Genomic DNA, 14,320 nt, shown 5'->3' with positions numbered 1-14,320 from the left:
TCTTCTTTGGTCTGGAAAGACTTGGGAGAGGGACTTTGTGAAGTTAAAATGAGGCGTTATGCCTGCCCATGGTCATTGGCAACCGATGAAGCCCTAGCAGATGTGCCTGTTCTGCATGGATGGGCCCCTGGGGGCAATCATGAGTGCTCAAAAGCCAATTTGCTTTCTTCTGTCTCCTTCCTTTCAGCAAGTAGCATGCAAGGGATTCAGAGGGAGTGGATTTATATCCTGGCTCCAGCACTGACTTAGAGGCTTGAGATGTTTCTTTGTGTCTGGGCCTAGAGATGTGAAGCCATCCTAGGAAACCCATCTGCCATCTCTGGCCAAAGCCCCAAGATTGGAGGGAATGATTTAAGGATCTTCTGTAAGTGTTAGCCCCTCCCCATTCAGTATGAATTTCCTTCCCATTGGCTCAGAACCCCAGAACAGACCTGTGTCCTTAGAAGCCTCCAGATCAGTGATTTCCACAATTTTCTGACCACAACCCACAACACAAAATGCCATGGGTCACATCATGACCCAGGACACTTGTCTACCCCTATTCCCAATGAGTTCCTCCAATCTATTCTCTACACTCACTCTATCCAGAGTGACTTTTACAAAACATACATCATATCTACATAAAACTCCTTGCTTGACTTCTCACTGCTCTGAGAATAAAAACAAAACCCCATTCACTGTGCTGAGGAAACCCAACAGGCCCCAGGCCCCATATGCCTCTCTAACCTCATCTCGTCCTCAATCCCCTTCACATCCTCATACTGACTGTGCTTCCTTCCATCACAAGCTGAGCAAAAGCTCTTCCCTATCCCTGAAGTGCTCTTCTACCTCTCACCCTCAGCTTAGTTAACCCCTATTCATCCTTCAGATCTCAGCCCAGCCATCATTTCTTTCCTGATTTCTCTGGCCAGGCACAATCTTTCATTTATGAACATTAAATGTTTCTCAGTTGACACACTGTCACACTTGAATTTAGCAGCATGACTATTTGAGTAATGTCTAGCTCTCCCACTAAGCTTGAAGCTTTGAAGATTAGGGATATTTTCTGATTTTTCCCAGCATTATACCCTGGTGCCTATTACATTGTTTGGCATAAGGTTAAAGCTCTGTAAATATTTGTCACGTGAATTAATTAATTAATTAATTAATTAATTTCAAGTGACAGTTCCTGACAATTGGTAAATTTTTATAGAATTCTCTGTTGAAAAAATTCTAATGCTGAGGAGATTGGGGTCAGTTTCAGAAAGTGTTGTGATTAACAATGGCTAACACAGGCCTCTGCTGAGGAAGTAATGGCATGAGTCCTGATTATTTGCTCTTCATGTTCCAGAATCAGATTTTCTTGGGTAGGACCAGACTCTGAGCAGTTTCCTTAGGTTAGCCCAGGGCTGGACTGGAGGCCCCAAACCCATCCAGATCCTTGTGGCATCCCCAAGAGCTCCTCTGACCACTTTTAATTTCAAGTTCTGAACCTGAAGTGTCTTTTCTTTTTTGGGCCACCAATCCTAAAGGAGATAAAGGCAAGAGGGTCCAATCTACAAAATACATTATTCACATTGGCAGGAAAAGTGAGGTGGTTGCAGATCCCTGAGACTAACCAGGGCAGGGCAACCCAGCTCTAAAATGGAAACTCTACCCTGAGTGAAGACCAGGATCAACCCAATGGCATGACCCACAGGTTCCCTCTAAACCCTCCATCTACCCCCAGCTGGCCTGGAAAGTGGCCCTCATTTCATAATTGGCAGGCCAGGTATCTGTTCCAGCTACAGAATCAGTCATCTCATTATTTTGCTTGGGATTGGTGAAAGAAGAGCCAAGGTCTAGGGAGAGTCTGCTATGCCATGGTAGGGTAGCATTTTGCTAAGTTTTTTTCCTTTCTTCCTTTTCTTACTGTTCTTCTCCACTACCCAGCTGGCTCAATCTTTTGGCTTCTGCACAGCCCTACTAATTCCAGCCAAGTGAGGAAATGGCAGCCCCACACTGGGAACAATAGGATGTGCTGCCCCAACGCTCTCCATCACCCACAGGGCTCTGAGGAGCAGTCACTTTGGACAGCGGGCCACTGGCCACCCTGGGGCCTGACGAGGCCATTCTCCCAGCTGCTCCATATACTCTGGGGCTCTCCGTGCAGCCAACAGTTCTGACCGCAGCTTTATGGCTTCTACAGACTACCATCAGCCCTTTCTCTTGTACTCCGCCAACCATGTAGTTTGGGATCTATTTTCAGGGGATTTTAAAAACCTACACATTAAAGAAGTAAAAAGTTACACATCCCCTAGAGCAGGACTGCATGTCAGCAGTACCCAGCAGGCAGACAGCCACTTACAACTGTCACCCTGGAGCTTTATTTCAGGCTCTCAAGACCTGGGCAGAGAGGCCTGGATGGTTCAGTGATAGCCACGAAAGAAAAGAACTGGGATTTGGACTCAGGACCTAAAACCCTGAATCCCTTCCCTTTCTCAGCACATGACCTGTCTTGGGTAGTAGTAGCAATGGCCCTTCCCTGAAGGAAGCCCATCTGTCTGGGGATCTCAGGAACTCCAGGAAGCCTCCACCACTCAGATACAACGATGTGACCCCAAGCTGGGCAAGTGAGGCAGTGTTTGTTTGTCAGTTGGCTTGAACATGGACTTGACAGCGGAGCACACAAACTGGCAGAGGTGCCTGTCAGCACCTGCTTACTAATGCTCCCCATATGCTACGATGCTGTGGCTTGCCACTTAGTGTTTCCACCAGGGTCCACCCGATGCTGAGATATGTCAGGAAGTTATTAGGGAAAATTCTCTGTACTTGGAGCATCCTGTGAGAGGCAGCAGAGCATGGCCAAAAGGACCACAGGTTTTCATAGTCAGGAAGACCAGGATTTGAAATGTGACCCTGCCTGTGTGACCTCAGGTTGCCTCTCAAATCATCAGTGTCCTTACCTATAAACTCTGACCAAGAGTATTCACCTCTGTCAGGTTATGCTGCAGGTACAGCACATGACACAAAGAATGCTAAGAAATACTACGGGCTTTTATTGTCTTTATCAATTTTTCTAAGTCTGTTTAATTCAGCCTGAGATGCTGCTGCCCTAGAGGCACTATCAGCTTTTGCTGCATTGACAGAAAAATAGCATTTCAATGCAAGGTTGTCCCAGCCCTGCAGTGTGGGCCAGGTCTGGAGCTGTGTGTCCATTTCTGAGCCTCGGCATTTATAATCCATCAAGTGTCAGTGTTTCTTTCCCATCCATATTGTACACCTTCAAGGCAGAGGCCCTGTTCTGAACAGCCCTACAGACTTAATTCACAGTTCCCGCCCACAATGCTGGGCACAGGGTGGCATGGCACAAATAGCATTGTAACAGGGATCACCACATGCGGATGGCCCACAGAGCTCTGTCTCCCCTCTGACAGAAGCCGTGAAGGGTCCCTCTGGGCTGGCCTCAGCTGGTACCAGGGAGGTACCATTCACATAGCATAGACCTTAGATGTGTCGCTGAAGCCACCTTGAGTGGGACAGCTGTGACAAATCACACAAATTCTATAGGTGCCGGGCCAGAAACATGGCCCAAGGGAAGAGCACGAACACACCATGAGCATCTTCTGTAGATCAAGGACACAACATAGGCCCCCATTTTATTTAGACTTCATAGAACTTTTAGGAAATACCCCAACTTTCCAGACAAGGAAATGAAGGCCTACGTGGGTTAAGTAGCTCATTTCAAGTGGCAGAGCCAGGATTCAATTGAGTTGATCTCATTTCCAAAAAATGCGTCACCAGCTTCACACCGCCTCCCTGTGGGTTTAGAAAAGGCAAGAGCCTTTAAATCTACCACAAAACAAAACAAAACAAAACAAAACAAAACAAAACAAAAAAACAGAGTTCAGTTCACTCCTGTCTACTGAGCCCCTGGGAGGGGAGCTGTGTGCAAGAGCCTGTTCCAGGCAGGAGTCCTTTGCACTGTCCTCCCCGTCCCTCCGCAAAGCCCCCAGTGAACACCTCCACACTCCAGGAACACTTCACTTAGCTTCAGCATCACCCCCCCCCACCCCCCACCCCCCGCCTGCAGACAAGCACTTGTCTAGGGCAGACTGTGCCTGCCAGCTCCTCCTCCCCAGGAGGCTGAAATGACTCCTCTGGAAGGCACAGGCTGTGCCTCGGGACTCGGGACTCGGGACTCGTCAGGAAGAAGGATGCCCCTGGGGCTGCCTCTCCCCATTTTGCAACTCATTTTAATACTCATTGCCTTTCCATGTGTCCTTCCCTCTCGACTTTGCATTCCCCCCATGTAGTACAGCACTGTATTTGCCACTCTTGCTTTCCAATAATTCTGGACGAGAGTGTTTTTCTCTGTAATCCCAGGGCTGCCTGGGCTCGCAGTAGTCTGTCAGCAGAACACAGCCCTCTGTCTGCCTGTAAGACATGGTTGGAAACAAGTTCTTCTAGGTAGTGTGTCCTGAAGGGTTGATGTCCTGAGGAGACATGCCCAGAGCAGGGCTGAGCATAAGCAGGGGGCACCAGAGAAAACATTTGCTGAAGGGATTATTTCTAAAAAGAATTAGGGATAGATGATCACAGAGAGGGACTGACAGTGAGTGTGAGTCTATATTTTTTCCAGGTGATACTGTTAGGGATGTAAAATGACAAGTTAAACATATATAAGATGGCATATTAATGGTATAAACATGACAGAGATAGTATATATATGAGGATAAATGAATTCATTAAAGTGACGGCAAAATGTGCTCAGTTCAAACCAACCAAGACGAAGTCTCCCTCCTGGCTCGCCACCACGTGGAGAACTCTCCACTGCTATAGTCGGAGGGCAGCAGACATTCCTCTTTCAAAGGTTTTCCTTCTGGAATCAGGACTTCTTCCCCCACTGCCTACCCAGTCCACCACAAACAAGTCCACTCAGCCGTGTGAGAGAGTCTCAACACAACACAGGTGCCATTGGAGCAAAGGGCACATACTGGCATATTTCCCGGTGCCGCCTTGGTAGTGGTTTCCCATCAGTGGGATTTCTGAAACTAGCTCCAGTTGCCTAGTCTAAACCAGGGCTGTCTTATTTAACAGCTCTGGGTATTTAAAACACAACACAAAAGAGACACAAGCAAAACCACAAAGCTCACTTTCTAGGCCTTAGGTTCACACCCGGTCCTCAGGGGGGAAAAAAACAATCGTCCTTGCAACCAGCCACACCAGTCTGGGCCTGACTTGTCCCTTGGATATCCCTGCTCCTGGCCTCCTAGCCCCTAAATCCAGTCCTGGAATGCCTCTTGCCCTCAGAATGTTTTGCTTTTTCTTTTAACAATTACACCTTCTAGGGACACCAGGATGGCTCAGTGGTTGAGCATCTACCACCTTTGGCTCAGGTCATGATCCCAGGGTCCTGGGATTGATTCCCACATCAGGATCCCCAGAGGGAGCCTGCTTCTCCCTCTGCCTATGTCTCTGCTTCTCTCACTGTGTCTCCCATGAATAAATAAATTTAAAGAAAATTACACCTTCTAAAAAAAATCTCATAGGGCCTGACCCTCACCCTAGTGTCCCTTCCTAGAGTTTTCATTCCCAATCCAAGTTCTGGCTTTCCCTCCCAGGTGATTCACCAGGCTGACCTCATCTTGGGCTCAGCATGGACAGTCTTTCCTAATAGCCAATCTGGGATTATACACTTTACTCTAACAACATCACAGGATTTAAATATGGTTTTCATGGAATTAAACCCGTTGGTTGTTTCCTGTTGGTGGCATGAGTGCTTCCAGTCTGATAACTTTCTGGGACCCAAATCCCTGATGCAGCTGGAATCAGGGTGTCTGATAAAAGGCAGCTGTCACTTCATATCCTACAAAATGTTTCCACAAAAACTGCCCCCAAATGCTAAAATCTTTCACTAGGGAGAGCTGATTCATGGAATTTAAAATAGGATTTCTGTAGAGCCAAATAATTCTGCTGAGGAAAATAGAAAAAGTAACACAAGTACTGACTTCTTCAAGTTGTTCCTTTGGGGACAAGTCAGGGCACAGAGCATTGTATACACTGGATGACCAGTCTGGATAAAGGTAAGGAGAAGAAACCCTTGTGGGTCCTGAAAGTCTCTGAAAAATGCACAGCCCTTGTGTGTTCACAGACACCCTCCCCAGGCAAGAACTATCCAGCTGGAAGCCAAAACTGAAGCCTGCCATCCCTTCAGAGACCAGAAGCTCTGTGAAACCGCTAATGGTATCTATTTCCTGCCATAAATTTAGCAAAATACTTGGTGGCAATATCACCATAACCTCTTTGGGACACAGGACTTGGATCTCATTCTCCCCTGCCTTCCTTGGCACTTTCCATCACCGAACCTTCTCTTTTATATGTTCAACCTCCTTCTTACAACTCATTTCTTCCAGTTGACCTTTTTTTAAAGATCTTGTTTATTTATTCATGAGCAACACAGAGACAGATAGAGAGGCAGAGACACAGGCAGAGGGAGAACCAGGCTCCCCACGAGGAGCCCGATGCAAGATTCAATCCCAGGACCCTGGGATCACGACCTAAGCCAAAGGCAGACGCTCAACAACTGAGCCATCCAGGTGCCCCCCAATTGACTTTTGATAGCCACACTTTTCACAAGAAAAATGAACTTCACTCAACCTTTCCTTTGCTCGCTCCTCCTCCTCTCCCTGCTGCTCAAATGTTAATTTTCCTCAGTGGCCAGTTCTAAGACTTCATGATTCTCTGCTCTCTTCTATCTCTGGAAAACCTCACCCATAACCCATTGCTTCCACTACTACCAATGGTAATGACCTACATGATTCACGTTTCTAAGTTGACCTCAGCCCCATGCCCATCAGCTCCTGTTAGATATCTCAAAGGCACCTCCAATTAACCAGTTAAGGCACCTCCCATGTCTCAATCCCCCAGACAAAGAAATAAACAAAAAAGGATAATACTTTCTTTTTCTAATATTTCCTGATTTCTGGAATGATACCATCCTTTAGCCATCAACCCAGAAGCCATCTTTAGCATCTTCTCGCTACTGCTTCCCATGGCCAAGATATCCCCAAATCTCATCAATGTACTGGCTCCTCATCTCTCTATGCCTCCCCACTTCAAGCCTTTCACATGTGATGCTGTTCCACTGCCTAGAAAGCTCTTTCCTCCTTCTTCTTCTGGTCACTTGGATCTCAGGTCAATGATCACTTATTTAGGGAAGCTGTACTGACATCTCTGTTGAAGTCACATGCTCCCATTACTGCTAGGCCTCCAGAGACCTTGTCATTGTTGCAATTTTACATCTGTTGGCACAGTGATTTGATGGTTATGCCTCTGCTAATATTGTAAGCTCCTGGAAAGTAGTCTGTATTTGTGCACTGCTGCCTGCTTCACACCTATCATAGTTCCTATCACACAAACTATGTGCCATGTAAGTATTTGTTTAAAGAAAAGAGGTTTCCAGGTTGTTATGAATATGACTGGAATGATTCCCTAGCACAGTGTCACACTCAGATCATCATCATCTGGAGTAGGTTTCATCCAAAATCATTCTGTAACTAAGAAGCTAAAGAAAACAAAGTGAGAAATGAGTAAATGCTTTCTTCTTATTCCTCATACCAAAAAAAGAAAAAGAAAAAATTCCTAAAAGTTTCTTGGGAAATACCAAACAAAATATGGGATGACCACGGAAGGCCTGACAGTTAAGGCAGAACATGGCCTCAGCACCAAGAAATGGCTATAGAGATCTGTATTCCTGAAGCCATGCTGAAAAGCTCCTGTTTTCGTAGGGCAATGTTTATTTGATCTTGCTCAATTTTTCTAAAAACCAATTCCCAGAGAGCAAATTCCATAGGCTGACTTTTGGGCAAATGGGCTTGCTTCCATATTTCTCCAAATGTAATCCATGCATTACCTGCATTATCACCCGCTGGAATGCTTATTAAAAGCACAGGCCATCCCAGACTTATTAATGGTGGGGTCCAGGAATTGACATTTAAAATACCCCAGATGATTCTCATGCAAGTTAAATTTGAGAGCAGGATTGTGGTTCCGGAGAGTAGACACCAGTGATTTGCAGATACACTAAGCCAGCCTTTACTTGTCTCCTGGCAACCCCCAAGCAATAACAAAAACCTTCCAAACACTGTAGTGAAAACCTCTCTCTTGGAAAACAAAGATACCCTGCTCTCTAAATTCTGTAGGAACAGTTTGCTTTAGAAAAAGATAATTTGGACACCAAGAAAGTTGAGAGGATTTGTTCCTGCCATGGAGTTCAGCCATTCTTGATTGTGAGAGCCTCTGTGGGCTGGGTCCAGAATTGGCCTTGGGAAGCAGGGCCTGTGGGAGACAGAGCCATACAAGGTTTTGGCATCCAGGTGTTAGGAAGAGGCTTCAGCCATGGAGTACCTCATGACCCTGAGTGGCAGAGCACTTCCACATGGCCCAAGAGGGTCAGGAGAGGGGAGAGGACGGATAGAGAATGGCTTTGCTGGAAACAGGACAGAAAACCCCATCCTGCAATAAATCTCTGTCTCCTACATTTATTTCACTTGGGTAATGACATTTATGAACACAGTTGTCTCTGGGAGGCATCCATCAATAGAAGTGGAAGGACTGTCCACCATAGGAGATGGACTATTACAATAATAACAAGTAATCTTTGTGGTGTGGTTAGTACATGCCTGGAACTCCACCTTTCTGGACTATAATTCATGTCCATGAAGAAAAGCAGATAGAATTATTAGCACCAAACAGAAAGGAAAAGAGTCTGAAAGCTTTAGAATTTGCCCAAGGTCACACAACTAAAGCAGTGGGGCTAGGATCTGAAGCCAGATCTGTGCACTTTCAGTGGAACCATGACAGGAGATAAATTAAATTTATGCAAAATTATGACTAGTTCCACTCCATTCTCATCCATGGTCTCCTCCAGCAGGGTCCTGCAATTCCAGCTTCCCCTCTCACTTCCACTTTAGATCTCTCCCAACCATAAAGCTCTGCCCAGATCAAGCCAGAATTCTATTTCTTTTTTCTCCCCAGCATTGTTGAGATATAAGTGACATATAATGTTGTGTAAGTTTAAGGTGTACAATGTGTGATGACTTGATACCCATATATATTGTGAAATGACTAACACAATAGGGTGAGATAACACTTCCATCCCTTCGTATAATACCTTTTTCTGTGTGGGTGGTGAGAACAGTTAAAATCTACTCAGGTATATAACACAATTCTGTTAACTGTAGTCATCATGCTGTACATTAGATCCCCAGGACTTACTTATGTTATTAGTAGAAGTTTGTACCCTTTGACCAATGTTGTCTCATTTCCTAATCACTCACTGCTGCCCCTACTAGCCCCTGGCAACCACTATTCTACTCTCTAGATAATGAGGATCCATGGGCCTTTCAAGCCATTTCTCCAGGTCCCTATTTCCAATCATCCCTTCATGTGTCTGGCATTTCTTATTTTCCCTGCATGCATCTGTACATTTCATCATCTATGTAGCTTTTTCTCAGTTCATACCCCAAAAGAAACATTAACCTTTGTAACCGAGACTTACATGTACAAGCATCCACTTTTTTAACAAGCACAGGATGTGACTTAAATACAAGTAAACATTTTATGTATTGGGTACTTACCCTGTGCAAAGAACTATTCAAAGATGTCAGAGTCACAGACTCTGCCCTCAAAGAATGTACAATCAAATGGGCAGGGACATAAGTGGCACAAATCAAATGGAAAGTAAAAAGAATTACAAAGAGAATATTTCCATTAGTTTCATTAGAATGTTTCTACTCCCAAATGTACCTCCTCCTGAATCAACCCAATAACGTCTTGGCTGACCAGACCTCCTCAATGCAAATCTGCCTCTATCTCAGCCCACCTTGCCTGCCCTTGCAAAATTCACCTTTCTCAAATGCCTCCTCATCATCTCTTTAAGTCCTTTGCTCAGGGTTTAGACCACTGCTGTTTCTAGATCAAATCCGCTTCACTTGCAGGACACTCTAGACCATCTTTGACTGATTGACTTCTCTTGCTGGTCTATAAGTGATTCTGGTGGCATAGCCCTATGAAAGGAGAATATCTTGCCTGGCTTCAGTGATGTCATGGCTCGGCACAGTGTGCTTGCTTACCCTTGCTTGTGCAGTAGATGGTTTTTAGACTATCATGGATATAGTTGGAGTGATTCCATACCTTGGAAAGGTTGTTCACAAATTTCACTCCATTCATTGAATCTAGTTTTCTCATCCATTTACATTGTGCTTCCCAGAGCTATTTTTCTCTCATGCCTATTTCATTGCCAGACCTTCTATTACTCTGGTTTTCATCTTCTTTCACCCCAGACCCATGATCATTGAGCCATCTGTGGATTCACCAAGAGTACATGTAGTGGAATAGCTGCGGTCAACCTGGGAACAAACGTGAATCATTAACTGTTGTGAATAATTTATCTATTCAAGTTAGTGTATTGAGTTCACTTCAAGTAGAGTCCTATACTTACTTACCAAAGGAATGTCAAATCTGTTGACTGGCAATCAGCAGAAACAGGCTGGCCCCTAAAGTGGGCAACAATTAAAAAAGTAAAAAAAGAGTTCCCTGATGAGAAGTTCCTACTTGGATCTTGTTTAAATAAACCAGCTGTGAAGGAGATTTGGAAATCACTGGGAAATATGAACACAGACTAAGTATTTGCTGACACTGGGAAATTATTAGTAACTTTGTTAGACTAAAATAGGATTATAGTTATAGGGGAACATGTTCTTTAAAATACATACTAAGTATTTAGGTATGAAATAAAATTGTGTCTATAACTTACTTAAAATTCTTCAGAAAAAAAGAAGAAAGAAGGAAAGAAACAAAGAAACAAATAAAAAAGAAAGACACATATATAGATACAGTAAATATGGCTAAAGTTTAACAATTGTTAAGTCTAGATGATAGATATATGGGTGTTAACTTTACTATCCTGAAAACAAAAACAAAAACAAAAACAAAAACAAAAAAAAACTTTACTATCCTCTTTCTACTTTTCTGTAGATGCAAACAGTTTTTTAATTAGTACCAAGGCAAGGAAAAGAAATATAATATTTATATGCTAGGCCCTTAATAAACATTTTCTCTTACATTATCTTATTAAATATAAAAATAATAAGTGAAATATTAGCCCCTTTTACAGATAAAGATTGAGGCTTAAAGAGATTCATTAGTCATACATTCAAAAAACATTAAACATCTGTGATATGCCAGACACAGCATCTGCCCTCAAAAGATTTATTTACCATCCAGTAGGGGCAATTAGCTACATAAGCTATAATGATAACTTTTAGTACTTCCATTTGTTGAGCACCTAGTGTGACAGTCTCTTCAAATACCTTAACTCAGTCTTCACAACTACTCCCTGAGGTTAGTAGTATTAGCTCCCATTTTATAGATAAGAAGACTGAGGTCCAAAGAGCTTAAGGACATTACCCAATGTGTCACACAAAATGTACAATAAAGTATCATGGGTGCTATGACAGACATACATTCAGGACCCTATAGTACAGAAAGGAGGAAGTAATCATTCTTCCTGAAAAGGAAGCCATCAGGAGAGGCAACAGGTGGAGACTAAGAAACTGTCAATTCTACCTACCAGGTGAGATAACTGGAATCTGGGCCACAGTGCACCTAATTCAAGGCTTCTTAACCTTAGCACTATTGATATTTGGGGCTGCATAATTCTTTGTTGTGGGAGGCTGTCCTGTGTGCTGTAGGATGTTTAGCAGCCTACCTGACCACGATCCAGTAGCTGCCAAAAACCACCTCCTACTGGGTCATACAGATATGCTTCAGACATTGCCAAATATCCCCTGGGGGACAAGGCCCCCCTCCTTGAGAAACACTGACCTACTCTAAATTGCAAACTTTCAGAAGTAAGTCCATAAATTACTCTTTTATCTTTAGCTAAGTGTAAATGGGATTCCCAAAGAATATCTTATCCTGAGGTCTTCCAAAACCACCATGGGATTGTCACTTTCTCTAGCACATTCAAATGGTATTGATCTGACTTTTCTGACATAAAAGAAGGATATTTACCCTTTAATTAAACTAATCTCAAGCTTGGCTGTGAAGTCATCTCTAGAACTAGAGAAGAAAATTATTTCTACACAGAACCTGCTCTTTGCCAGACTTCACTTTTTGAAGCTAAATTTAGTCAGAGGAGAAGTTTCCAAAGGTACTTTGCCTATTTTCCTTCCTGAATTGTTATGCTTCTGAATGTTCTCAGAATTTGAGAAGAGGATTCTAGTCATTTTCTCATTACAATGTTGAAGAGTTCTCTTGTATATATCCAAGAGCCTTGACAAATTCTTTTATGTTGATTTTGAAGGACTTTCCCATTGAATCAGACATCTTTTCAGCAACTAGAAAGAGAAGAAGCACAAAGAGATCCAGTCATCACCCCAGACATAGAAATCATGAGGATTAAATATATTCAGGCTCCCTTCCTTTGCTGTCTTTACTTGTATTAACTTACATATATTTGCTCTTCAGATAAGTGAATGACCTTGTGAGCATCCTTTAAATTGGAGTTTTCAGACTACGTGGTTGATAATGACAGTTCTGCAGGCAGGAAACCAACATGAAACACGGCTTCCCAGCCCCACTCCACTCTCCAACCATCAAACACTGGTCAGTCCCAGTAGCACCAAAACTCATAAGATGTTAGATCAATTCTTCTGAAAATATGGCAGGCAGACAAACATCTAGGAAAATTGAAAATGAGAGCCAGCCCACGTTGACTCACACCAAGGATCCTATCGTCATTATTGGCAATACAGGTAAGTGGAAATAGGACTAGAGAATACTTTTTTTTTTTTAATTTTATTTATTTATGATAGTCACAGAGAGAGAGAGAGGCAGAGACACAGGCAGAGGGAGAAGCAGGCTCCATGCACCGGGAGCCCGATGTGGGATTTGATCCCGGGTCTCCAGGATCGCGCCCTGGGCCAAAGACAGGCGCTAAACCGCTGCGCCACCCAGGGATCCCCTAGAGAATACTTTTTGCAAGATATCTCTCTCTGGACATGGACTTTGTTTCTAATTAAGTCTGTCTTTCCATTAGAGTTCTCACCAGGGCTGATACTATGAAAGAGTGAGAGTGAATGATTGTTTGGGTGGAGTAATATCCATGTACTACAAAAGAACTTTGAAAAATCCCTGACTTTTCAGTCATCCCCTGACTGATCCCTGAAATTTTTTAAAGCATACTTCCTTTGGCTTAAGGCTTTGGTCTCTGGCAAAATGAAATATAAAACAGAAAAACTCTTGAAGTGGATTTTTGACATTTATGCTATAGTGTGAATAAACTTCAGATACTAAAAAGAAGTTTGAGAGAAGATATAGCAGTAAGATAGATGATAGGTAGATGATAGATAGATAGATAGATAGATAGATAGATAGATAGATAGACACATGTATTTCTGAAAATATTTTGGGAGAAAATATCAGAAAACCTGGCTCAGAACATTTTGCAAATCCATCCTTTCCACCTCAGAGATAAGAACAATTATGCAACAAAATAAGAAGCATTTTCCAGATCATTTTAAAAAGAAAAGATACTTTACTGATAACCTGACTATGATGGCTATGGAAAGAAAAGTAGAGGGAAAGTAGGAAGGACAACTAAGCATGTATCTACTTAACAACTTCTCTTAGAGCCTACTCTTGATAACATAATATTTTCAAAGACATTCTTGCACCAAGAATAAACATATTACCATGTTTAACGATAAGGGTCCGAGACCCAGGCTGTCACCCAAAGACACACGGTAAGAATGAGACACATTTTTTAATCTTTTTTCTCCACTAACCCAGTGGTGCAGTAAGTATAATTTTATGATGTTGAACTTGTTATAAGCTGAAAAATTGTGTACCTCTCCAAATTCATTTGTTGAAGTCCTAATTCCCAGTAACTCAGAATATTATTCTATTCAGGGATAGGGTCTTTTAAAAAGTAATTAAGGTTAAATGAAGTCATTAGAGTGGGCCCTAATGGCTGGTGTCCTTGTAAAAAGAGTAAATTGGGACACAGATACACACAGAAAGAAAACCAGAAAGAAGACACAGGGAAAAGACAGCCAAGGAGAGAGGCCCTCAGAAGAAACCAACACTGCTGATACTCAATCTCAGACTTTTAGTCACCAATAAACATCTGTTGTTTGAGCCCTTGGCCTATGGTACAGCCCTAGGAAACTAATAAAAGCTTTAAAATGCTTGTGACCTTGAATTGATTTTATTATTAACTAAGAATAATGGCATAAATTTTATATAGGGCACAGGGTCTTCCTCCATGGTTTGTGGTCCAAAAAGTTCTGCTGTG

General features: G+C 43.0%; 1 protein-coding gene and 2 long non-coding RNA genes across 5 annotated transcripts in view; 1 reads left to right on the top strand and 2 right to left on the bottom strand.

Annotated features, from left to right (window-relative positions):
• Positions 1-14,320, bottom strand: part of LOC112923456 (cytokine SCM-1 beta-like) — a 166,063-nt gene that overhangs the window by 125,704 nt on the left and 26,039 nt on the right. The gene's annotated exons all lie outside the window — the stretch shown is intronic.
• Positions 1-14,320, top strand: part of LOC112923493 (uncharacterized) — a 28,384-nt gene that overhangs the window by 215 nt on the left and 13,849 nt on the right. The window lies entirely within an intron of this gene.
• LOC112923491 (uncharacterized) lies at positions 3,583-12,118 on the bottom strand. Its single transcript, XR_011996332.1, has 3 exons — positions 12,037-12,118; positions 10,467-10,517; positions 3,583-3,777 (listed from the first exon to the last, which is right to left on the bottom strand). It is a non-coding gene; the product is annotated as an uncharacterized lncRNA (long non-coding RNA).

Source organism: Vulpes vulpes, chromosome 13, assembly GCF_048418805.1.
Source record: "Vulpes vulpes isolate BD-2025 chromosome 13, VulVul3, whole genome shotgun sequence".
In the NCBI taxonomy this organism is placed as follows: Eukaryota; Metazoa; Chordata; class Mammalia; order Carnivora; family Canidae; genus Vulpes; species Vulpes vulpes.
Note: the sequence above shows the minus strand (reverse complement) of the source record. Positions and strands in the feature narration are given on the sequence as shown.